Below are 27,791 nucleotides of genomic sequence, written 5' to 3' on the forward strand. Positions count from 1 at the left end.
TATACATCTGGGCTCACCATGAGGTGAACAGACTTTTACAACAAAGTGTCAGAGGTTTTTCCTGAGGAAGGATAGGGTGTATGTACTATGTACGTACTACAGATATAAGGTAAGAACACAAATGTTTTGAAGTAAATGAAAACCAGAACAAAATTTGGGACTAAGAGGTATTTGAAAACATGGTTTAACTAAGGTGAATCTTTTTCTTGTTATCCCGTTAATAAGCCAAAAAACTCCATATCACTGCTTGGTGGTCCCTTTAAGGGTTGTGCGGCCTGGTTAGGTTTTGGTTCACACTTGCCAACCAAATAATGCTCTTTGTTCTCATATTCATAAAGTGGCGTCTTGATTGGAAGTCGTATGTGAGTGTACATTATATGCCATATGAGCTGTTTTAGTCCTTTGGTGCGGTCACACTTGCCTGATTCAGGACTCTAGTCTGCTGGACCAAGACGGACCAAGACTCTCAGTGGTCCCAGACTACTTTCCACTTATCCAAAGAAATTCTATTTGCAGAGGAAAGGTTGGTTCAATCAATCAATCAATCAATCAATCAATTCAAACGGTCTTTTATTGGGTTTTGTCACACATATACATACTTCTATTCTCTCCTATTTTCAGCAAACGCTGTCATTTTTTGGTTTTATTTTTGACATTTTGATTTCAATACTCCTCTCATATCACAAAATCTCCCTCTTCAGTTTTTTTCCTTTCTCTGCTGTTATTGTTGGGATCGGCCAATAAAACACTTGAATTGTCCGTTGCTGTGCCGACCGAGGAACAAATATTTTGAGCGCATGTGGCACCTTCCGCCAACATTCCAGCATCTGCTATTTAGAAACAGTGCCTGTCAGTCTTTTTTTTCTCTCTCGCTCTGTCCTGTCCTCCTCGGTCCCTCCCTTCTCCCTCGCTGTCTCACCCCCTTCACTGTCTCTCATCACCCCCAGATAAATGGACTCTTTGTCCTGTTGTGGAATTAACTTGAACTTGGGAGTGCTGCTGTGGAATACACATGTTGCATGTAGTGTCTTTATTTAGTATTCCAAACTCCATTTATCTCACACAGGCTACGGTGCATTTGTGACATTTTTCTTTGCTTCTTTCTCTTCCTCAAGTGTGGTGCGCAAGGCAGCATTATCTCCAATAGTGCTGTGATATCATCTTGTAGAACCTTGATATCATTGCATGATGCTCTATATTCTTCCATAAGGTGTTTAACTTCTTTAAGACCAGCATGCAAGACAGCATTATCTTCCAATAGTGCCTTGATATCATCCTTTAGAACCTTGATATCATTGCATTATGCTCTATTTTCTTTCATAAGGTGTTTAACTTCCTTCAGAGCAGCATGCAGAACAGCATTATCTTTCCATTGTGCTTTGATACCATCCTGTATTACCTGCATTATCCTCTATTTTTTCCATAAGCTGTTTTAACTTCCTCGAGAGCAGCATGCAAGACAGCATTATCTTCCAATAGTGCCTTGATATCATCCTGTAGAACCTTGATATCATTGCATAATGCTCTATATTCTTCCATAAGGTGTTTTAACATCTTTAAGATCAGCATGGAAGATAACGTTATCTTCCAATAGTGCTTTGATATCATCCTGTAGAACATTGATATCATTGCATTATGCTCTATTGTCTTCTGTAGGGTTTTTACTATCCTTAAGGGCAGCACGCAAGGCAACACTATCATCTTGTAATACCTTGATATCTTCTCATGCTCTATGTTATTTTAGAGCCACAATCAATTTAAATGCAATAACTTCAACGTAAACGTTATTTTTCATGTGTAACAACATAATTGCAGTAATAATAGTAATTAATATTAATTAATATATTAATATTATTAATAATAATAATAGTAATAAAGTAGTAATACTAGTAATTATTGTTATTATTACAATAATACTGTAATAATAACTAATAATAATAATTAATATTATTATTACAGTAGTAATATTATAATTACTGCATTTGAGCTTGCATGCAAACAACAGTAAGTAGAAAAGCTTGTCAGTCTGGTTTATTTTTTTTACATTTTTTTACTGCTTGACCCTATTGTGTGACGGGTATTTGCAGATTGATATTCTGTAAGATTGATATTCTGTATTTTAAGTATTGTTTGTATTTTAGTAGTAATTGCAATGACTATTTTCACCCCAGCCCGTGCTGTGCTATTGCTCAATAAATCACTGCCAGGAAAAAGGTGTGGTTAGAATTTAGCTGTGGAGATTTAGGGATTACCTTTGCAAAGTGTCTTGAGTTTATGTCTGTCTTCTTTTCGGTGCTCGGTGTGCATGTCAGTCATTATGAGGTTTGACCGTATATGTCATTTTAATATTTATAATATATATAATATATTGACTGTCACCAGTGAGCCATGGAACAGTCTTTCAGCCCTCTTCACTGTATTGATGTTGTGCTTTGTTATTATGACATGTATAAAAAGAAGTTAGCCACTGCCTTTGTTGAAAAGATAAAAATGCTAAAATACGCTACCACAGTGCTTCTCAAATAGTGGGTAGTAGCATTGGGCAAAGGGGGAATTTTACTCCTGCTAACATTTGGTGTCAACTTGCTCGGCCAGCAGACAGATAACAGGTTCACAATAAAGACTCCAACTGGGTTCCATTAAAGAGACTTTACTTTGGAAATGAACATACAGCAAAAAAATCATGTCAATTATGAATTATGTAAGATAGACATCATTTTCGGTGACATTCAACATTAACAACATGCATTAAGACAATTGAACTTGCTTGATGCTGATTTACATTTGAGATCCCATTTGGGAGCTAGCTATTAGCATTAGCGAGTTACATTCCCAGAAATAATGGTAATTCGAACTTTAAATGGACATTCCATTTAAACACATGAGGCATACATAATAAGCATAACAAACTTTCAAACAACTCAATGATGGGCAAAATTCCCCCAAAAGGGCAGTTTTCCTTTAAGGGGGACCAAATTTTGCTAATTTTTCAACCCTTTTGTTTGAGTTGCGGTCTCATTTGGTCTCCTCTTCTTTTGATTTGTGCTTCCCACTGCCCGCCTCTGGGCATGCCCACCCCACTATGATTGGTCACACGCACAAAGTGCTTCTGAATTATGAACCCTATATGGAAGTCAGCTGTGACATCACGAAGGGTCAGTTTCACCACGCCTTTTGAAACCAACTGTTATGAACCATCCAAACCTTTTTCAAGTGCGTAAACCTCATTTGGCAGCGTTTAACACAAGAATACAACATTCTAACTACATTTATGGGTCAGAAAAGTGGTCCCTTTTAAAAATGGCGAGATGCACAACCTGAGCAGCGGTTCCACTTCATTTTACCTGCAGTCAGGCGACTGAAATATTCGAAACAGTTTTATAATACAGATTCTGAAAGTGTCAGTCCACAAAGAGCATTATCTTTATAAAAGCTGAATTCTTCCCAAAATATTGATAACATTTATACCGTGCAGATATCTCTAATGATAAGGCTGGTAATTGTCATGTGTGCGTACACCGAGAGTTTGCATTAGCTGCCACCAGTGGCTAACTTTGTGGAATGTGTTTCCGCCCTGTCTACCAATCATTCATTTGCTGTATTTGCTGTGTTGCTCGGGGCGCTCTGGTCGTGAGAATTGTTTCCACAAATCACCTCTCTTTTTTCCGTGTAGATATTTGCGCAGTCAGACTGGTTTGTCAGAGAGGAACGGTCGAAACTAACTTTGGCTGCTCACACACACACACACACACACACACACACACACACATTTCACATGCAAACACACAAAGAGTGATTGAGTGTGCAGTTGGAATCCTGTCTATCGCGGAAGGTTAAGGGCTCCCGCTCTTATCGCAGCCTCTTGTGTGCACAGCATTAGCTGCTTGCAGGTGTGTGTTTGTATACATATATATTATATATATTATATATTATATATAACGCCTCTTTCTCTGTGTGATAAAACACAGAGCAGCTTGTGAGATGGCTCAAGCAAGCTTTTGGCGAGGTCAGTCTTCCAGACATGTTTGTATGCAACTCTGCTGACGCTGATGTGCACTTGGCTCCTTCCCAGTGGGACTCTCGGAATGATGAGACAGACTGACCCTGGAAGGTCACATAGTCATGTTGGACCTCGTATAGTTGAAGTCGTCCTTGAGAAACACCTTTGATACTTCACCTGTGTCAAATGAGATTACAAGCAGCTGTAAATGCAGACCTGGACCGTCACAGCTGTGATTAGTCGACTTTTTGCATTATTTACTGTGTGTGTATGACTTGTTCAGAGTATCCCACCTTCGCCAAGTCCTTGTCCTTCTGTTTTGCATGACCATTTGCAATAAAAGGGACTGTTGCAACCCATCAATTACTTACAACTACAATGACACTCCTCTTTTCAAATAGAAGTGTCGGGTCAAGATGAAGCAAGCTAACCTACTAAATCATTGACGAGTTGTGGTCTCTCACTGAGTTGATGTTACGTCACAAAGTCAACCCCAACCCCAGGCCATCACACTACCACCACTATATTTGACTGTTGGTATGATGTTCTTTCACTGAAATGCGGCTTTACTTTTATTCCAGATGTAATTGGACACACACTTTCCAACAAGTTAAACCTTTGTGTCCTCAGACCACAGAGTATATTCTCAAAGGTTTTAGGAAAATCTTCTTAATGTTCTTTTTGTTCAGCTGCTTGTTCATGCCAAAAGAAAGACTTGACAGCAAACTGGATGGTAAAAACAAGCTCTGCCTGTCACTCATGCACATCAATCCATGCTGTTATCTTCTCCATGGAAAACAGACTCACACTTGTGAGTGGTTATTTATTTTCATTTTAGTTTTTAATTGGATATTTGAGTCATACAGGGAACTTGTACAGCATCTTTCTTCTACGTTTCTAATAGTCTATAGCTTTGTCTTTCTTTTAATAACGAATGCACTAAAGTCTCCGTTTCTGTTTTGAATCCAGGTCATCTTGCTCCGTGATGCCTTAAAGGTTGTGCACTGTCACGATGACACACTGCTTTGTTTCACCGAGAAGGGGAAAGTTTTTCACTGTTTTGTTTTGTTGGGTGATGCAAAAACTCCTTAACTAATTTCCACCCGACCTTGTGAATAGAGGATGAATGACCTATTATGACATTGTGGAGCAGATCCAGATGTTTTTGTTTCGCTTGTGAGGTTTCATGACAAGGAGGCGACTGGTTACTTGCACCATTATCTTCTTAGTGAATACCAATTTGAATGATGATTAAAAATCAGACAGACATGTGTCTCCTGCTTACGAGCAACAAAAGTAAGAATCAGCCATCATGTTCAGGATTCAGTGTTAGCCTCAGGTTAGCGTTGCTGTTTTGAACTCAGTGAGGAGTGGAGGTAGTTCACTCTCATCCGTTACAAACCCTACCTTCACTTGAGCTGTATACTTGCTTACTTACTTACTTACTTTATTGTAAACCTCAGCAGTCATCTCCTACAGTCACCATTAAACACTCTTACCTGGCTCACTTTCTGTAATGGGTCTCAGTTAAGCCCTTCCCACTGCTACCTGTGTTAACTGAGGAACTTTTACATTCCTGTTGGAACAAACCTGTCATTCCTATTGTGGCGGGTTAGGTGTAGGGCGAATAGAGTCATTGTTTTTGGACAAACAACTCAGGAACTTGAGAGGATGTGGGCTTTGTTTATTGAACACAACAACACTGCCAACAAAAAAAAACCTAGCCAACCTCCTTACAACAGTCGCATTTTCTTGACGTCATTCGTGCACCCACTCTCCACGCATGACCAATCAATTTACACCAAATTAAACTGTTACACTATCTTGCGATGAATTAACTTTTTAACATTTCAGTAGTGTTTACCACCTTCTTTAGTCAATTGAAAGAAACAGAGTGTGCTTGACTGCCTCATTAGGAAAGAAGAGGACAGATCCAAGTTGTTTTATTTAGTGTGCTACTAGCAAATACCACACACACACACACACACACACACACACACACACACACACACACACACACACTGTAAAAGACGCACTATCCATTCTTCACAGAGACTGGGTCACCAACACATGGATGCTTTATTGGGGCACTTTGTAAGGCACACTGTTTGGCCATAAGATAACCAAGGCAGTGTATGACATTTTATATTTTTGTCAATAACCTTCAGTGAAAACCGAAGGGTACAAAAAGCGAGGCACCACTGTATGTGTCAAATGTGGATGAACCATGTGGTGTTAATGCAACATAATGCAACTAGTTAACCCTTTTTGAAACAAATAGCGCTTTCTGGAGACGCACACTCTGAGACAAGCAAAACAGCTCATTAGCATTAAAGCTACAGACACATAAAACGGCGTGGTCCTAAGAGCACGTTGAAACTGTCCAAAATCCAGCATCAGCATTTTGCCAACACGATTCCAATACTATTGTAGGACCCCTGAGGCTTATTTTAAATAGTCGAAAAATACTACAAATGCCATCTGGTGCTCAATATATTTTTTGTACAGGTCCACCTTTTTTCATCACATGCTGGCATCAGGTAAATGTTTTTGCAGTGGACTTTGTGTTTTAAGTCCCAATAATTGGCATGCTACTTGATAGGTTAAGATTGTAAAAGCATAAACACCTGAGTGTTGGCAGGCTGATTTTTGTTATTAATTGGAAGTACCTCCAGGGCTGAAGGTTGCCTGACACTGTAAATGATTAATCGTACTTAAACGGCGCCTTTTTATGTATATGCAGGCGTTCTAGCGTATCTTAGCATTTCAGTAATGAACACCTCACTGTCAGACTCTGCAGGTGTAACCAATAAAGTCAGAGCAACTGATTTGTACGTTTTACTTTATAATTGCTAAATTGTGTCTTGTCCGTCGGGGCCCACATATCTAAACGACATTTCCAGGCTGACGCGTATCCCACCAGGCAGCGGAGGAAGTCATTTTGGGCATAATAACGATAAATGAGCAGGCTAACTGGCAGTAATTAGGCATTGTGCATAGATGTGTGTCACTTTGTGACTCACTTTGTGAGTCTTTGACGGGTCCGCTTCAGACACTAATGATAACACAGCTGGCGCTGGTTGCCCTGGGGGCCTTGCTGGGATTGGATTGGAAGTGAAAGGCTGCTTTTTTATGACTATTACCTGTGGCCATTTTGGATTGGGGAAAGAACTACAGTATATTTGTTTATAATGTGTGTAATAGTATTATAGTACAGTATGTATAATGGGTCCTATCCCGCATGTTTATAATGTTGCACTCTTGCTCTACATTATGTGGAGGTGCCATTTGATCTTGGTAATATCTGGTTTCATTTTAATACCACTCTTAAATCTCCTGAACCGATGGGTTTTGAGAAACGGGTTCAAGAGCTTCTCAAGTTTTTCCCGGAGATTGTAAGCGGTTAGTTTCTACAGACTAGAGTATGCTAGTTTTACCTCATGGTAACTGGCCACCCTCAACTCCTGACCTGGGTAGACGTCATGGATGAGGTTGCACAATTTGGTCATGTCGGCCAGGAGGAAAAAAATGCAAATTTGCCTTGAACACAACTTGAGATTTAAGGAGTATTTTACTAGAATAAGCTTACTATCGTGTCTGACTGGAATCCAGTATCATTTTAGAAATACATGAAATGAGCATGATGTGACCCAGTTGGTAGAAGTGACATCTACAGTATTGTATCCCCTTTTTCTTTATAGTGTTTTTTGTGGAGTCATTTCCAATGTCTGTCTCTGTGGTTCTGTGCTTGGACCGTGTACTTGCCTAATCTCCCTTTTTTTTTTCTGCTTGCTTGGGCACAGAGTCATCTGCCCCCAAATTACTGCTTTGTATCGTCTTTTTCTCAAACTCCTGCAATAAGTAGGACATTACCAGGAGCAGGAACTTGAGCAATAATGTAATGTAATGTAAATCAATCTGTGATAAATCTCGTAATCCTGGTTTTCAGTATAGAACATTTGGTACACAGTCATGGCTAGCAGTCGCGCCAAGCAAAATCCAGAGCTGGAAAACTCTTTCTTTGTTAAAGTCTACTGCTAGGGAACATTTGGTCTTCCTGGTGAAACACATAATTCGGACAAAGCGAAAAAACGAAAGCAATGGTCTGCCGTTGTCCAGAAATTGGATACAGAGCAACACGCTTGGAACTTGCAACACAGTTGTCGGTGAAATTGAAAGTTAAGCGCAGATTTTTGTTTTCATGTAAAAATCCCCTCCGATTATTCCGTTATCTCTCGTTCTTTGCACATTCTAAGGTTTTCCCTAAGATGTATGTGTTGTACTTGTGAGATGGAGACGAGCAGATGTGGAGGCAGCCACAGGAGTAACTCGTACGAAAGGTCCTCCTCTGCTCGCTGCCATGTTGGCACACAAAGGGGGCGCGTGTGACGTTGCAGCGGAGTAGGATTCCGCAGTGTTGCTTTGTTGCCGTGTGAGTGCATCCAATTGCAGACAGGGCATGGGGGAGGGGCGCCAAGTAGCGTGATGTGTGTGCGCTTTGCTGCAGAGAAGTGAAACCAGATAAGCCTCAGAGATGTTTTTTTTCCCCAAGTATGTGAGACCTGCTTGTTTCTGTTGATTTGTAGCCCCCACAATCACTTGCGCTGACAGCCCAAGTGACAAGCATCTTGAAGTCGCAATTTATGGATATGTATGTCGAGGGTGACATTTAGATGTCGCACTTGAAGTGTATGAAACACGCCAAGAATGCACGGCTGCCCTGGAGGCTCACCTGTTTTGACAACAGACCGCCACGGTGGCATTTCACAGTCACCTGACACATACTGGGAGACGCTCTTGGCAGTGTTGATATTTGCCAGCCATGTCAGTTGGGATGGACGTTAGCGTTAGCAAGATTACAGCTCAACCTGAAAAGAAAATGGTGCTCCATGGTTTGTGCGGCCGCATCCACATTTACTGGGCTGCCAGTGTGGTCAGGAGAGTTACTTTACATCCTATACAGTCCTATACAGTCCTATACAGTCCTATACAGTCCTATACAATCCTATACAGTCCTATACAGTCCTATACAGTCCTATACAGTCCTATACAGTCCTATACAGTCCTATACAGTCCTATATAGTCCTATACAGTCCTATACAGTCCTATACAGTCCTATACAGTCCTATAGTACAAGCTCTGTTTCTTATGCCCCAGGTTTCATTTTCTGTTTCCTTGTTTTGCCTCTGTTTTTTGTCTCGGAAATCATGCATCGCTCTTCTCTAAGAGCAGGGACCTCGGTTAAAATGCTCTACATCTAATTAAAAGCATCTTTAATCTGTGATTGTGACATTAAGAATAGACGCGACGGTTTGCTTGTATTTGTAAACATAGCGTCATTTCCAGACCATAGAGAGCACTAGTATATCAGTCTTCTATCCATCCATTTTCCTCCGCTTGTCCGGGTCCAGGTCGCAGGCTCAGCAGTCTCATTCGGGAAGCCCAGACTTCCCTGCCCTCGGGTTGGGCATGCCCAGAACATCTGACTAGGGAGGCGTCTGGGAGGCATCAGGACAAGATGCCTGAGCCACCTCAACTGGCTCCTCTCGATGTGAAGGAGCAGCGGCTCTACTCTTGAGCCACTCCCGGATGGCTGAGCTCCTCACATCCTCCCATCTCTTAGTGTGAGTCCAGCCACCCGATGGAGGACACTCACTTCAGACGCTTGGATCCGCCATCTCATTCTTTTGGTCATGACCCAGAGCTCATGACCATGGGTGAGGGTGGGAAGATACATTGAGAGCTTTGCCTTCCGGCTCAGCTCTCTCTTCACCACAGGGCCACAGGGTTCAAACCTTCTTCATTATTTTGCTCTTCATGTTTTTGCTGCCTTGTGATTGGCTGGCGACCAGTCCAGGGTCTACCCCGCCTTTCACCGGAAGACAGCTGGGATAGGCTCCGGCATGTCCACGAACACTCGTGAGGCTAAACGGGACAGACAATGGATGGATGGATGTGTTTGGCTTGCTCTTTGAGTCTCCCACAGCGTCCGTGAAGCACATGGATAGTTAATTAGCAAATTAGCAAATTAGCAAATTAGACCATACTGTCATCTAGCCCCTACCCGGTTGCAAACCCATGCACCCATCCGTTTTCTATGCCACTTATCCTCATTAGGGTAGCAGGTATACTGAAGCCTATCCCAGCTGTCTGTGGGCAAGAGGCGGGGTCCACCCTGGACTGGTGGCCAACCAATCACAGGGCACATATAGACAAACAACCATTCACACTCACATTCATACCTATACAATTTGATATGTATGTACTATGTATGATAGATAAATTATTTGTCATGTTTGGTGCTCATCAACAGGCCATAGGGACACATGTTACCATAAAAACATAATTCAAAGTCAATTTTGCATATAGAAGACACTTTTTCAGTTGCTTTTGCAGGTTCATCCCCTGTGTATGAACTTCTGAAATATAGAAATGTTCCCACTTTTAGTAACTTTTCGTGTAAAGATTGGAGAGCGTCAGGAAGGAGTCACAATAAAAACCACTCAGGCTGCTTCCTTTCAGTGCAGCAAAAAAAGCGGCACAGTGCCAGGTTCTCCTCCTCCAGCCCGAGGTGGAGTTTTTATAGAGAGCTGCTCTAGAGTTAGGTAGGGAACATACACAGCCAATGATGACTGATTCATGGAGGACACATTCAAATGCTGCACGCTATCATGTCACTGCTTTGTCCTGGTTTTCATGGCACACACTTGGAACCAGAACACCTCGACAGGCTCATAAAAAAGACGACTCATTGTGTTCGTGCACCTGAGTTTTTGGGGTATTTTTTACGTACACCACTGCAAATACGACCGCTGTTTTTGCACATGGCACCCCCCACCACCAAGTGCGACTTCCTGAGGCTTTCGCCAAGCTTCCTGTTTGAGAGGTCGTAGGTTATCTGCCAGTCCCGCCTCTTCCGACACACACAGGCCCGTGCAGCTGCTTCCTCTGATCATTATGGCTAAGATGCACGCACACACACATGAATACAAGATGTAATGTGCTTTCTTGAAAGTAAATGTTGTTCTAACAATTCATTTGATGATTTTAGCAACCGTTTTTATGGCAGTATATCCTAACGGACAAAGTTATAGAAATGTAAAGTCGTATATACTTCAGTAGTTAGGTAGTCAGTGTACTGTACAGTGAGTCAATACACAGCCATTATTGTCTAAATAGATTCATTCATTCATTCATTTTCTACCTCTTTTTCCTAACGAGGGTCACGGGGGGTGCTGGAGCCTATCCCAGCTTTCTTTGGGCGAGAGGCGGGGTACACCCTGGACTGGTGGCCAGCCAATCACAGGGCACATATAGACAAACAACCATTCACACTCACATTCATACCTATGGACAATTTGGAGTGGCCAATTAACCTAGCATGTTTTTGGAATGTGGGAGGAAACCGGAGTACCCGGAGAAAACCCACGAGGAGAACATGCAAACTCCACACAGAGATGGCCGAGGGTGGAATTGAACCCTGGTCTCCTCGCTGTGAGGTCTGCGCGCTAACCACTAGACCGAAAAAAAGAAAAGCACTGATCTCCTCCATGGCAGTCCATAGGATGAGCCCAAACACACCTCCAAGATGAGGAAGCTGAAAGTAAAGGTGATGGGTCCTCCAGACCTAAACCCATTTGAGTGCCTGGGGTGTATCCTCAAGCGTAAGTAAGTAAGTAAGTAAGTAAGTAAGTAAGTAAGTAAGTAAGTAAGTAAGTAAGTAAGATGGATAAGTGAAAGGTGACGTCATCATGGAGGAGTGGAAGACAACCTGTGTAGCTCAGGTCAAATCCATGCCCAAGAGCATTAAGGCAGCCCTATGTAACAATGGTGTTCTCACTAAATATTCACACCAAGGACCCAATTTGAACATGTTCTCTGTGAGGTATACTTACCTGCGTTGCCAAAGGGAGGGGATCACTGCTCCACCGTGTAACAGTACCTGTTGGAAATATTTTTCCTGAAGTGAAATGCATCTCCTCAGTGCCGGCAGCACTTGTGCAGCCCAGACTACGTTTGATGCTCACTTGTGTTGCTGGCTATTTAGACAATAGGGGCTACGTGTTTATTCCTTCTCACTGGATACTAAATCAGTACTGCTGTACAAGCTGTACACTGACTACTTGAAAGTAGACACAATGTCATGTTCTTTACTATTGTCCATTGAGAAGATATAATCAAATGTTTGTCAGACTGTTTCTCCCCCGAACTCGCCCTCTTCATGTTACGTACATGTGCAGATGTTTTGTGTTTATCAGTCCTCTGTCACGTCTTGGACAGACTCTACTGCAGTCAACATTTAGCTTGGGTGCCTCCTCTGCTCACAGAACTGGCAGACGAGGAGTGCATGAAAGGAAGAATTCCGACGCCACCTTCGCACGTGCATGTCGCAGGAGAGACAGATGTTCTTGTTTGCGCATGATACACACGCCTCATGTCTTCTAGTTTGTTGGAGTTGAAAAGAATGGCTTACTTTCTTAAAGGGTAAGCGCCAAACTTTATTGAGTAACGATCGTCACCCATGTATAACCTCTCCAGCCGCCCCCCCCCCCCCCCCCCCCCCCCCCCGCCGTGTTGACCAAGTTCACTCCTGCTTCTCTGCAGATCCTCCCCTGGCCGTATTTTCAAGAGATATTAGGACCTATTGCCCCATGTCTGCGCTTTATTGTCTTTTCTAGTTTGTTGTATGTCCAGCCAACGTCATAATCATAGGCTAAGCTTCACTCTGGTTTTCATTTTAAAAAGCCAAGCAGCATTGTTGGACTTAGCTGCCAAGTTCTTGCTCGACAGAACGGTGTTAACATTGTTGCATGTTTGATTACACACGATGGCGTTCCACAAAGTTGAGTGCTAGGCTCCATTTCATTTCACATGATAGGAGGTCCTCGGTCTGTTCCGAGTTCTTTTCTACGATGTCGTAAGTCCAGTTTTAGTGTTGGAACTCACTCAAGAGAAAAGTATGCCTCATGTTTGAGTGACATAATGAAGGTTCAAGATAAGAAGTAAACGGAAAAGAACAAAATAAACTTTGTGCTTCCTCGGTGTAGCAGCGCGTGGCTACGAATTATTCCAACTAAGGTCAGACCGAAGTTAGATCGTTTGAATTTGAACAAATTTGGTTCCGATCCAGTTACTGGTTTCTATTCCAGTTCCTAACAATTCTTGATTCTGATGCTTTTAAGAGGCAGGGTCGTAAAAGTTGACGTGACTTAAATGAGGGTGCTAACCAGAGTTCTTTCTCACATCTCACATTTTCTTCAATATTAATGTTATGAAGTTTATTTTTTCAAGAGTAAATTTTCTCAATGCTGTCTCAATGTTGATGTAAGCATTTTTTATGACACCCTTACTTTACTAAGACAAGTAAACAGGATGTAGACTAAAGCTTTTTTTTATTTTGAAGGCTAGAAGTTCTATGGGTTGACAAGGTTCCTTGACTTTTGCGAACAGAGATGGACTGGGCACATGAATAAGCTTGCTTTGCCATACATCCCGTCCTTTATTTGCACCCAACTTCCACGACATCAGCGAGCATCCTGAAACTCTGGGGTACATTGGCATGACACGTCATTTATTGTTTGTTTTATTCTGATTGCTTATAGGAAGTCCTACTTAGCACATCAAAGACAAGCCATGAGGTAGTAGGTCTCTAGCTACCCCAAAACAAAAAAAATATTCACATCGTTGACTTACATCCAACAAACACTTTCTGGTTACAGAATATCTCAAGCATCAAATAAATATTTGTACATCATATAAGTGTGAACATGAATCATGTTTTCTGTGTGTAAAAAATGAGCACAATAGGTCCCCTTTAATAATAACAAAACCATCAGTAAATTCTTCCTTCAGCTCACCTGACTTGTTCTGGCTTGGCAGGGAAACAGAACATGCAGAGTGACAAGCATGCATACCAGCGTGCATATAAACAAATGTCCACACCTGCTGTTCTTTTGTGTACGCGTGCTATTTTGTGTGTGTGTTGTGTCATCTCCAAAGAAAGGGTTGCACAAAACGTTTGCAACAACAAGACGTGTCTTTGAGTGTTCAACAGGAAGCGTATTGCAACACACTCGTCACTCAGTCAGGTGTTACAGTATGCATTCTTGTTCTCTTCAATCATGTTTTTGTCTTCATCTTTACGTTTACTTCTGTGTCTGGCCCATTTCAGTCCCTGCAAGCTCTTGTCCGTCCATCAGTCCTCATCCTGGTGATGACATTTATGTGGCATGGAGGCAGACAGACTTGTCTCTGGGCTGGCCAGCTTTGTAATCCTTTGCTTACATCTCGTTAGGCCCCGTTAAGGCCTCTGACATGCTGGACTGTGGAGACTGTGGAGACTGTGGACTCATGGAGCCACGCTCAGACCAACAGCTGCTGTCTGACAGTCAAATCACTCAGTATGTATCATACATTAATGATACTGCGCAGAATCAAGACTTTACTTAGAGAATAGAATAAAAGAGAGTCTTAGGTACTAGAATAACGTTGAAATCAGACAGGAAAAAAGAATATTTTGCAGTGTCATGAAAAATATATTATGAGAAAACGTCCTCCCGCATGACTGAGCTCCTCATCTCTGAGGGTGAGTCCAGCTATCCTACGGAGGAAACTAATTTCAGCCGCTTGTATCTTCGATCTCGTACTTTCGGTCACGACCCAATGCTCATGACCATATACGTACGTAGATGAGGGTGGGAACATAAATTTGGCATAAGGGTCTGGTGCATTGTGTTTTGGGTGACGGTCAAGGGCGTCTGGGCGTCCTGGTCTGTGATGCCACAGAGGGGCGGACTTCCTTGGTGGTTCATAGTTAGGAAGCACTTTGGGTGTGTAACCAATCACAACAAAGTGGGCGTGTCCGGAGGCGGGCTGTGGGTTGAATAAATTAAAACAAACCATTAAAAAAAAAACGTGAATAGGTGCAGATTCTGGAAAATCTAAAAAGCTTTCTGTGTGTTATTGTGTGTAGCTGCTCTATAGGAGACCACAAGTCAATAAAACGAGCCTAAGAAAAAAATCATGAAGACGAATCATAAGAAGAAATCATGAAGGGGGAAAACACATGTTCACACCACTGTATGTGTTTAAGGTCCACACTGCATGGCTAGTCATCACACACACACACACACACACACACACACACACACACACACACACACACACAATGGGAGTCACTTCATTCATTTACTTCACTTAGTGGTTGTGAGAAGCTGCAGCGATCTTCTCAAAGTGCTGAGTCATGACTATCGTACACAATAGCTATTATCTGATGCAGTTTAATGCACTCAGCGACTAATGTAATGGTTCTTTACCATCCATGGAAAACACAGCAAGTGCATGCCTTACTCACTATGTGTGTGTGTGTGTGTGTGTGTGTGTGTGTGTATATACTCTTGGGTGCATGGCTAATGAAATAAAAAGACCAATTTCACGGTAATTGCCAGTGAGACGAGCGTTTTCCCATAATTCATCTGAGTTCCATTTAGCATTATTGTCTTGAAACAACTAAAGGAAAGAGAGGGAAGACTTTTCTGATCAGATCAAATGAGGACACACACACACACACACACACACACATTATTAACTAGTGGCAAATAGGATGGTGAACGGAGCACACAGTGTTGAAGTTTCTGTACTCCACAATGTGTGTACTGATAAGACAGAGGCAGTATTTGTAAATGAATAGCTTTAATACACAAATGTTGCGTATTGATGACAACAACCATCCTCTTTTTGTCCCTCGGCTGTCATGTCTGAAGCCTAGCTAGGAGAACGCTTCAAAATCACCAGTCCTGGACAACCCCCCCCACCCCGCACACACTCTGGTATGTAATATATACCCGTCCCCATCTACTTACTCTATGACCGAGGTCAGAGGTCAGGAGCTGGCAGGTGATTGGATGTTGTTGTGGTAAGGGAATACTGAGGTCGCTAAGTGCTGCAAAAACACCAACTGGCTCTGATATTACTGTGTGTGTGTGTGTGCGTTTGTGTGCGTGTGTGTAGGTGTGTGTGTGTTTGTGTGTGCGTGTGTGTGCGTGTGTGTGTGTGTGTGTGTGCGTTTGTGTGCGTGTGTGTGTGTGTGTGTGTGCGTATGTGTGTGCACGTAGGTCAAGAAAGGACAAGGACCAGATTTTTGTCTTGAACTAGAACTCCAAAGCACCCCCCCACCACATGGAAATTAACCAGATCCATGTGTGTTTGGCTCACATGCAAATGATTAATTTTTTTTTTTTAACGTTTCCCACCTTGAGTTAGAAAGAATATTAAAAAATGAATGTTCACACATGTTTGGAGATCATTTCGTCCATATGAAAACACATTAGTGGCTGTCAGATGCTATTTGGCCCATCTCAAACCTGAAAAAGAAACTTTGGCTACTAATATTTATACGGTACATCCTTAAAAACAGTCGACTCGCCCCTATTTTTGGTATAGGTCCTTAAAAACAGCACAACTGTTTTGGCAGATAGAAGATCTTTGCTCATGTTTTGCAGTAGGTTTTTGCGCCTCCTTATATAGAGGATCTCTGACTAGTGTTTTCTTTTTCTTTCAGTGGGTCCTTAAAAGCAGACTCATGTATTTGTAGTGGCTGCTTGAAGAATAGCATAGTGCTGCCATATCGAGGACATTTGACACACACTTTTGCAGTCAGTTCTTAAAATCAGCAGATTACTCCTGTCATATAGAGGATCTTTGACTCAAGTTTTTTTTCAGTAGGTCCTAAAAATCAGATTACTCCTGTCATATAGAGGATCTTTGACTCACGTTTTTCCATTCATTCATTCATTTTCTACCGCTTTTTCCTCACGAGGGTCGCGGGGGTGCTGGAGCCTATCCCAGCTGTCTTTGGGCGAGTGGCAGGGCTGGACTGGTCGCCAGCCAATTACAGGGCATATATAGACAAACAACCATTCACACTCACAGTCGCCAATTGTTAGTCGCCAGTTGTTAGTGGCCAATTAACCTAGCATGTTCTTGGAATGTGGGAGGAAGCCGGGGTACCCGGAGAAAACCCACACATGCTTGGTGAGAACATGCAAACTCCACACAGAGATGCCCGGATCTTCCCGACCTCCTGACTGTGTGGACTACATGCTAACCAATCTGTCTTTTTTTTTTAATAATAAAAAAAATACATCAAAATGTAAAAAATGTTAGTATGCCGTCCTCGATAGAAAACGTTTGGACACCCATGATATAGAAGTTTTCTGACTCGTGTTTTTGCAGTAGGTCTTTGCACCAATACAGCAGTTTTTGTCATACAGAGCATCTTTGACCAACATCAGCTCCCTCCTGTCATCTGGAAGCTCGGTGCCTGGTGCGTTTGCAAGAGACTCCTACTGTCATATAGAACATCTTTGACGAGTGTTTTTGAGTTTTACTTTCTTTGGCTTCTTTTTTTGCCACATTTATTCCAAAATAAGGATTTAAAGTAACTTTTGCTTTTAATAATTAAGTTTCCAACCTTAATATTAACAATTGTTTTTGCACTTGTAAAAGACTGTCAATTATGTCAACTGTCAATTATTAGTGTTATTATTATTACTATTGTTTCGTATTGTACAAACAATTTTTATCAATCATTGGACTGTGTTGGAGCTCAGAGCTTCCATTGTATGTGTTTTTTTGTGGACTATCATATGAAGACTGGGTCGGTGAGTTGTTTGATTGGTCAGGAGCACATAGTGAAAGTAGACAGAGGAGAAGTGGGACAGGAAATTCTTCCAAATGTTCTTTTAACGGGGAGACATTCAGTTCTTATGTGTTTTTTTTGCTGTCTGTGCAGAGTTTTGGTTTTGTCAAGGGCTTGCTAGCATGTTATTAGGTGGTTTGTGGCAAATAAAACAGATGGGCTGTGTGGTTGCAAATATGGCTGACAATGTAGACCTTTGTGCATGCTCCACTGTGCGTGTGTGTGTGTGTGCGTGTGTGTGTGTGTGTGTGTGTGTCTAAGAGTGTTTCAGAGTGTCCAGAAAAAAATAGGAAACTTCATAGAAGAAATGTGTGAGGATAACCGCTGAACAGGAAATTGCAATTGCTCCGACCCGAGGAAGAGGTTCCTATAGGAAACATTGTTTTGAAACTGGATTTGATGTCAGTCCAATGACGTTTGTCAGCAGCTGAACACACCGTATCGCTACAACATACTTACTGTATCAATGATGTACGTACGTGAACGCCTCACAGCTTGTGTGTAATATCTTTTGTAGAACACTCAATTGGCAGCACCTTCAGCTCTCCAAAGTCCTCTTGAGGATGTCCCACAGGTGCTCAGAAAGGTGGTCAGATTCAGGTCTGGAGGAGACATACTTGTCCATTACATCACCTTCACTTTCAGCCTCCTCAGGATGGCACTTGTCATCTTGGTGGTGTGTTTGGGAGCCTTGGGCATCATGTTGGGCAGGGGAACATGCTCTCCTTCAGAACGTTGGAATTCATGTTTAATAAACCGCAGCTCCCCACTGCTGACACTACTCATGCAGCCCCAGATCATGACGCTACCACCGCCATGCAAGACGATATTATCTTGTCACTCTCTCGTGTTGTCTACTGTATTTAGATAGTAACAATGGAGTGTGTTGACTCCATTTCAGTGGATAGTATATACATACCGCTGTACAAGCTTTACATTGACTACTCTAAAGTGTATTTACTTTGTATAGTTTTGTCCCTTGAGGACATATACTGTCATAAAAATGATTGTTGAAATGTACATAAAAGGATGAAATTAACTACGTGTTTTTGTTGATGATAACCACCGTTTGTGTGTGGACAAAAGCCACAAACACACAAAATGTCTGTCCAAATCCATAAAAAAATAGTGTTCAGTGCCCTTGGCGAATGTTTCACTGCAGCAGGGGAAGTGACTGTGGCCATTTCTCAAGTACGCTCTCACCTCTCCGCCACTTGTCAGCCTGCAATAAATATTCCCAAAGTGAAATCCCGTAATTAGCTGGCACCGCCGTGAGAGACCAGGGGAACACCCACGGGCGGGACTGAGATGATATAGAGGAAGAATTAAAAAAAAAGGTAGATGAGGAGGTGGTGAAGGGTCAGAGCCAAACAAACCCGCTGACCCTCCTCCTTGCTTCCCTTTTCTCACCCCCCCCCCCCCCCCCCCCTTGGCAGCTTCATACCACCGTGATCCATCCTTGCTCTATTACAGCCAACATAAACCATACTGCCTCTGCAGGGGGGGACTTTTACAGCCCCCCTTTTTCATTTTTATATCAAACATGTCTTTTGCATGTAGCCCAGGTGTGTCTAATTTGTCACTGTTATTTCTCTTTCTTTCTCTCCGACCTCCCCCAGTTTCTCCATCTTCACCCATCACACCCACTCTGCTGTAACAGGCCTCCTCCGCCACCATCGCACGCTGCCTCGCCGTAACAGAGCAGGCCACTGATCCCGCCCAATGCGAAGCAGATGTGCGACACACACAAACGTGGAAAAGCAGCCTGGAGCATTTTGGGCTAGAGGGCGGATAGAGAGAGAGAGAGAGAGAGAGAGAGAGAGAGAGCGAGAGAGAGAGAGAGGTAAGCAGAAACAGCTCCGTTGCTGGGATACGGACCAAATAAAACACTCTGCTGAAACAGGCCGCTTGTTTCAGTCACACATACTGACACACTCGTCTGCAAAACAATGTTCTGAGTAAGACAACATGCTCTACACTTGACACACAACCTCGCTGACGTGGTTAGTTTGTTCACAACGCAGCAAATTGTTGAAAATTAGCTGTAAAATCCTATGATGAGCTCCTTTCCTCTCATTATTTGTGTGTGTGTGCACGTGCTTGTGTGTGTGTGCGTGTGTGTGTGTGTGCGTGTGCTTGTGTGTGTGTGTGTGTGTGTGCGTGTGTGTGTGTGTGTGACGAGAGAGAGTTGAGGAGTTCAGGCTTGCTTGTACATGCAGGTGAGTTGAACAGAGGAAATCTCTTACTGATTGAATTGCTTTCCTGACTACTTATCCTTTCCGAGGCTGTCTTCCTGCATTGTGTGTGTGTGTGTGTGTGTGTGTGTGTGTGTGTGTTAGATAGAGAGGGAAGGCAGTTAATGTTTACCTGTCCATCAAAAAGAATTCTGTTTTTGGTCTTCATGGTTCTCTTTTCGAGCCATGTGGCGTTCAGGGTCAAGAACACACGCATGGTCTGATCAATGAGCCTGCGTTGCATACACATGAGTACTGGCCACTTTATTAGGGACACCTGCACATCTAATAAGATCCAATACGATAACTGTATCCAAAGGGTGAAACTCTACAAAGGTAATAAATAATACCCCAGTTTTGGTTAAGACCATCATAGAGGTATTATGGTAGTAGATGAAGTCCATATATATACGTATATATATATATAACTTGTTACAGTGACCCTCTAAACTCAATGCTAACCTTGTTGCCAGGTCCTACAAGCCTCAAACACACATGCATGAAGCCAATGTGGGATTCCTGGGACTAATGTTTAACAGGAAGAATAAGGACTGTGGCCTCCATTTGAGCTCTTGTGCAGACCCTGTGGTTTACTCTCAATAGCTGGGCCGAGCCTCCGAGATAAGACACCGAGTGTTGACTAGGAAGATGAAAGCATTCCCTTCATCTTCTTCTCCTTCACTCTGCAAATGTACCTAACCTTTATGTGTCACATACCTGTACATTTGCAATCTGCAGTTATCGCAGACGTTTGTTTTGGTACAACTAAATCATGCCAGTCGTACGTGGTGATAACTTGAGCTTGTACAGCTGCACCCAGTTTGCAAATGATTCATAGGCAGCCCAGTTTGAAAGGTTTTGGGGAATGTCACCTAATCCCACACACTGTATCACAACTCAAGTTAAAAGGCAAAAAGGAGGGTCCTGGATTGTGGTATTTACAGAAAGCACAGCATGGACGTGTGTGTAGGTGTACTTTAGTGGTTAATATTTCATCTGCTGTAACTAAATGTAAGAACCGTTTCATCCAGCAGTTAGCACTGGTACACAATCTCTGTGAGAAGTCTGATGTGTAATACCTTGGATTATCTTAAAGGTCCCATATTACAGTCCTCCATGGCTCCCCCACGCTAGTGCAGTTTATTCATAAATGGACGCTTTTTGTGGTACTCAAGCAAATGTTCCATATTCTTAGCCTGAATGAAGCATTTTCAAGCCCAGTTAAATGTTTCAGATCATCCAAAAAATGAAATATTAGTCAATGACAACACAACTGAACACAAAGTATTTTTGAAATAAATATGACATAACTACAGTGATTGCCCCCGAAACCTAATTGCTGGTTGGGACACCCTTTTAGCAGCAACAACTGCAATGAAACATTTGCAATAACTTACAATGAGTCTCAGCGCTGTGGAGGAGTTTTGGCCCACTCATCTTTGCAGAATTGTTGTAATTCAGCCACATTGGAGGCTTTTCCAACATGACGCACCTTTTTAAGGTCATGCCACGGCATCTCAGGATTCAGGTCAGGACTTTGACTAGGCCACTCCAAAGTCTTTTCTTCAGCCATTCAGAGGTGGACTTGCTGGTGTGTTTTGGATCATTGTCCTGCTGAGGAACCCAGGTTGGTTTCAGCTTGAGGTCACAGACAGATTATCCTTCAGGAGTTTTTGGTAGACGGTGGACGGTAAATTCATGGTTCCATTTTTCACAGCAAGTCTTAAAGTGGTCCTGAAGCAGCAAAACAGCCCAGGACCATCATACTACCACCACCATATTTTACTGTTGGTATGATGTTCTTTTTCTGAAATGCAGCGTTACTTTTACGCCAGATGTAATGGTACACACACCTTCCAGGAAGTTAAACGTATGTCTCATCACACCACAGTATTATCCCAAAGGTCTTGAATATGTTTTCTGGCAAATTTGAGAAAGTGTCTTTCCTTCGTAGTCATGAACATTGATCTTAACTGAGGCAAGTGAGGCCTGCAGTTCTTGTTTTTGTGGGGTCTTTTGTGACCTCTTAGACGAGACGTTGCTGCGCTCTTGGGGTAATTTTGGTTGGCCGACCACTCCTGGTAAGGTTCACCACTGTTCCATGTTTGCACTATTTGTGGATAATGGCTCTCACTGTGGTTTGCTGGAGCCCCTATGTTCTTCATCAGCGAAATCTGACTTAGTCTGACTTAATCTGTCACTGACTAATATTTAAATTAGTTTGACAATCTGAAACATTTAAATGTGACAAACATGCAAACAAATATCAGGAAGGGAGCAAGCACTTTTTCAAACCACTGTATTGCCGGAAGAAAATGTGTGTTGAAATCCCCTGGAAAAGTCTATTTGAATCCCGAATTGTACACTCTCAGGTATGTTCCACAGAGTGTTTCCACTGTAGGAGATTTGGTGACGACACAAAAAGAACACTCAGTGTGTGGTTTAGTTAAAAAAAATGTGGTTCAGAAGAGAACCACTTGTGGTGTGGTAGTAACTGGAATCACATCTTCTGGAGAGCCGTTGCAAACTGGACCTGACAGCTGCCACCCACTTGAAATTCCGATGTTGTTCCAGGTAGACGTCCTCGCATCATAGAAAAATGCTACCATGCTACACAGAATGTGACTGTTTGGGACCTGAAGTCAGAATAAGAAGTTGTCAACATAAACTGACACTAGACTCCAGGGAGGTACTGCCATTTTTTTTTTAGTTTTGAACCTTAATTTGCACTAAACAGGAAGTCAGTCTTTGTGCTTGCTTTAATGTTGTGTAACTAGACAGTGGTTAGATACAAGTCAGTAGTCGCTGTTGTCACTAAGCGCTGTTAACGCTGCTTAGTGATAGCGAGGAAGCTAACAAGAGTGGAATATGTCTCATAAACGGACCCATTGTTTGGAGAAATGACCCCTTTGGCACTCAAATATTACAGTATGGGACAAAAGCGGCCCATGTCAGAACTCGATTTACTGGGACTTTGTCAACATAAGCGGAACCAACTGAAATGGGCTCCACTGTCCCTCACAAAGATGGCCGCTTGCAAAACACTTTAACATGACACACGTTCAGAAACGGTGTAGATTAGAGATTACTGTCTCTCTTACTGAGTGTCTGCAGCAAGAAGCCAATTGCTAAATGGGATGCTTGACCCCGGACCCCTCACCCCCCCACCCGAGCGAAACAAAAAGCAGCTTTAGAAGACACATTTCCACCTCAGCAGGATATGCAGAGACATGCATGCGATCACGTTTGACACACAGGAATGGCAAAGATTCCAAAGCAGAGCCACTGGAATATTGTACACTTTTCCCAAGCCCAGGTTAATACACACAGTTGTGTAAGTGTGGGGGGTTAGTGAGGGTGGAAGGGTGTGTGCACCCGTGCACTCGTTATTCCTCAGACAGAGCGTTCATTGTGGTGTGCCGGAGTCCCTCAAGGCGCTGGAATCTGGCAACATTGTCTATGTCGGAAACTCCAAGCCGTTACAACTCTCGACTTGTTTTGATCCTGTCAGAGAAAATTCCGTTTCTCTGCAGTGGTGCTTTGACTGGGGGAGTGACGCTGGACGTCGGAACGTCTGCAAGGAAAAGTCTCATTATGGCTGGAGTGTTGGAGGCTTGGCTTGGACGGGTCAGCAGTGTTGTGGTTTTCCCCCGGTGGACTGTTAGATAAGAGGGAAACTCTTGGTTCTTTCTTGGCCGCTTGGTTCTTCATTCAAACTGATGTTTTGGCAACGTGTCCATCAATTCACTAGCCAAGTAAGAAGGAGGGAACACCAGTACAACACAGACCAAAACCCAAAACATGACCTTTGACCCTAACAATGTCACGCACTTGTTGGCACTTTCTACATAAAAATTAAAGGAATGGGGGTTATTTTGATCATATATTATGATCAGACGTTATGGTTAAATGTCTGCATGATAAGTGAATTTCTTAAAAGTAGGATTCAATATTAATAAAAATAATATTTTCATTATTAGTTTCAAACTGTGTGGGAAAGAAGTACAAAGTAAGAAGCCAAAATCTTACCACTTCCACACAAGAATAGCAGGAGAACTTTTAGTAGTGACACCTCGCCACACCACACTAGCTCGCTACTAACCAGCTGGTTAATTCCATTTTCTGTTTGATTCTCTGCTTGGGCATCTCTGTATGTGTGTTTGCATGTAGGTGCGTCTCCCGGTGCGTGCTGCTTTTCTCCAGGTGGTGTGGGCTCCAGCATACCTGCGACCCTAGTGAGGATCAAAAGTAGCCTTAAATGTTCATTTATGCCTTTCATTCGTCATTCATGCATTTAGTATTGTTTTATGCATGTAAAACTATAAAAACGTGATGCGTGTCTTAAAACAGCTCATCCCACTGCAGTATTAAATCGAATGATATACAGTATTTCTTGAATAATGAATTACAGAACCTTGATTTTTGTACGGCCTGGTTTTTGTAGGATTCAATTTTAAACAAAAATTATTGCCACAAATATGTCTCAGTTATCGTATGGTCAAAAAGTGTGCTGAACAAATTAGTCGGGTGCCCAAACAAAGCATCCATGCGTTGGTGAATCAGTCTATGCGAAGAATGGAAAATGGTTATTTTCGTGTTGGGTCACTACTTTTCTGTCATGCCCCACCCCCCCCCCCCCCCGGTTTGAAATACTGGAGAAACTGATATACTATGTATGACATGTTTATTCATTTATCTGTACTGTACAGACTGAACAAAATGGAGAGCATACAAGCATAATCAAGAGTCAAATTGCATGTTGAGTACTATACATTTGTACATGTTGGTAGGTCTGCATTGAAATTAAAGCCTCTCGCACCCCTCGCCCCTGACAGACCACCCTCTGGGGGGTCCGCCCCACTATCTGAGAAGCACTGCTATAGGCAGAAATCCTTGAATCATCTTTATTATGTGTGTGTGGCCGCTGTATTTGTTCATGGGATGCATACACAATGATGAGCAACTCGGTTTCTTCCTGCTGATGAGGTGTTCAAGTGCACTGCGTATTTCTGACACAATATTGAACATAAATGCCCATGAATTAAAATTTAAACTGAAAAGAAAGGTGCACTTTTGATCTTTGACCTTAGCGTCTCCCCCATCTGACCTTTGAACCCCGATCCCTTTGGTTGCATATTCTTAAGAATGTGTCGTATCCATGTCTGGATATCTAACAATCCCAAAGGTTTAAAGCGTGATGATTAGCGACTGCTCGACTGCTGAAAAGAAACATGAACACGCTGTATTTTTCATTGGCCTTAAAGTTGACAGGTAGAGAGCACTGATTATAAACACGTAACTGACCTTTGACCTCAGTAATCTCACCCATACAGCACTGGCTAACATTCCAAGTTAGATAGAGTTGTGTTCTGCATGTGGAACGATACTACCGTCATTTCTGGCAAAGATGCCTTGAGAATTGTAATGGGTAGAGTTCCCAAAAGTAAACAGTACTCTTTTCAGAGACTTGTTTCTAATCCTAAATCATTTACCTTAAATGTTGTTTAGTCAGCCACCATTATTTTTCTCTCACGTGGCTCCGCGTGCACACGTTTATTTGTAACTTTGCATTCGCTTGTGGAGATGACGTGACGTCTAAAAGTGAGACGATGCTGCTCCACAAATATAACAAGAATGACCTCAGCTCATGCACATTTCATGACAAGTGTGAATTGGAGCGTCGTAAGGAAAAAACAAGGATGACAGTGCGAAATAATTCTTTTTAAAGGAAAATATCATTTCTACCATACATTATTTTGGTATGCGACAAGACTTTTACCCAAGTACAATCTGACCTTTCCGTTAAATTAGACTGTACAACTCGATGAATGATGGAAGAATTCCTTTCGCTATAATAAGCATCATCTAGAGGCTTTTCCTTTCCATATGAGCTATTTCTGATTCCAAATGACCAATTGTGACCAGACGTGATGCTAGTACCTGTGCTAACCAAGAGACGGTAAATCAAACATTTAAAGGTGCTATATGCCCTTAGTTGTTTTTTTAACCCTTGTATTATGTTGAAAAAAAATTACATTGATTATGTTGCGGGTCATTTTGACCCATACTGTGTAAATCCACTCAAAACAGTCAAAAAATCAGGTGAACCAATAACAACGTTATTTTAGATCATATAAGCATTTAGAAAAGAGACATACAATACATTTTTAATACCAACACTATGTTTAAGAACTATTTAGTTGAAGTTTTTAGTAGAAGTTTTTCCCTCTTCACAAACACTTTTTTCCATTTAACTTGCCCCATTTTCTCAGATTTTCAATGTTCAACAGTTTCAGTGTTCTCCACATGATGGACAGAATGTAACTATACTGCAGATGTAATTCTTGCATTTCACACAAAAGGTACTGTTTTACTGTCCTCTCGGAAGGGACAGACCTGGCATCTTTTCCGTTTCTTTACACCTGTATCCACTTGATCCTGACCTTTTCAACGACAGCTACAGCTGCTGGGGATTGAGGTGGCCTGGCTCACCTCTGGATCTTGGGAGTGACGAGTGCTTTGCCGAGTTCTTCCAGCAAAAGTCGACGTGGGTACAATTTGCCGGCATTCCACTGCTGGTTGATTTCAGTCCACAGGACATAGGCATTGTAAGCAGACACGTCCACAATGTTGTAGAAAATCACCAAGGGCCAACAAGCAGTCTTGCACTGGCAACTGTATGTTGCTGTGACTTTGTCCAGATTGTCAACTCCTCCTTTGGTGGAGTTGTAGTCCAGGATCATTTGTGGCTTCATGTCTTCTCTTGTGCTCAGAGATGCATCTGTGTGCATCGTGCTCATGACAAGAACATTCTTGTTTCTCTTTGGGCAGTATGAAACAACTGTTGCTTTCTCAGGGAAAGCAAATATTGAGGAATGCAGAGGTCTGCCCTGCATCTTCAGAATTTCACTGGGAAGTTCTGGCTTATTTCTTCTGACTGTTCCCAACATAGTCAGCTTTCTCTTTAGAAGTTCATCTTCGAGGTGGTAGGATGTAAAGAAGTTGTCACATGTGATGTTATGACCTTGCAGCCCTTCACTCATCTCCAGCACCACATGCATCTTCTGATTCTTCTCAGATGCTCTTCCAGGTAGCTTTCCTGCGTATACTTGCATATTCCATGCATAGCTAGATTTTGTACAATCTGGATCATCAATAACATTGTCCTCAGTCTCTGGAAGATCCTCTGTCTCTGAAATTTCTTCCTCTGCATCACTATCACAGTTCAATATCTTTGATAAAGTTTCTTCAGCTGTAAACCTTCTGGAGCTCATTTTTGGTGTGCATCTCAAAGAGATGACATGAGAACAGTGACAAGGACAAGGGAGAGAAAGTTCCTCCTCTACACACACCTGGGTCTGAATGGCTCTTCAAAGGCAATCAAAATACAAATAATTGGGCAGTCAAAATAAACTACATCAAAGAGACATGTTTTTTTCTGGATCTGAACAGCTATATACCCACATAAAAGTGTCCGGGTCAAAATGACCCGCAACATCATCTTTGTATACAAACTCAGCACAGACATACCACGACACCTCAGAGTGTCCAAATTTTACACACCAGTTCATGACCCTAGATGAGGAAAAGTCACAAAATTTCATGAAGAAAAAGAAAGGATAACCAGTACTTTGGTCAACTCAAAAGCTGAAACGGGTCAAATTGACCCGTAACATAATACAAGGGTTAATAGTTAAATACACCAAGACTAGTTTAGACTGTATTATATAAGGTCATATATTGTTCATGTGAAACTTGCTCATTATCACCACTTGTACATTCTGATGAAGCACTTGTATTAGAGCTCATTGTGGCCTGATCTATCTACGCCAGGCTGATGCTGGAGCGAGTGAAGGGG

The 27,791-nt window shown here is 42.3% G+C and overlaps 1 protein-coding gene across 5 annotated transcripts in view; it reads left to right on the plus strand.

Moving 5' to 3' along the window:
• The window catches only part of LOC131130121 (flavin-containing monooxygenase 5-like), a 100,412-nt gene that overhangs the window by 14,554 nt on the left and 58,067 nt on the right, over positions 1 to 27,791 (plus strand). For 3 of the 5 annotated variants that reach the window (XM_058074307.1, XM_058074306.1, XM_058074305.1), the window contains exon 3: positions 19,319 to 19,542. The exons of the other annotated variants lie outside the window; for them this stretch is intronic. The gene's annotated coding sequence lies outside the window, so the exon portion shown is untranslated. The remainder of the gene's footprint in view (positions 1 to 19,318; positions 19,543 to 27,791) is intronic. 5 annotated transcript variants of the gene reach the window in all.

This window comes from Doryrhamphus excisus, chromosome 5 (genome assembly GCF_030265055.1).
Source record: "Doryrhamphus excisus isolate RoL2022-K1 chromosome 5, RoL_Dexc_1.0, whole genome shotgun sequence".
Lineage (NCBI taxonomy): Eukaryota > Metazoa > Chordata > Actinopteri > Syngnathiformes > Syngnathidae > Doryrhamphus > Doryrhamphus excisus.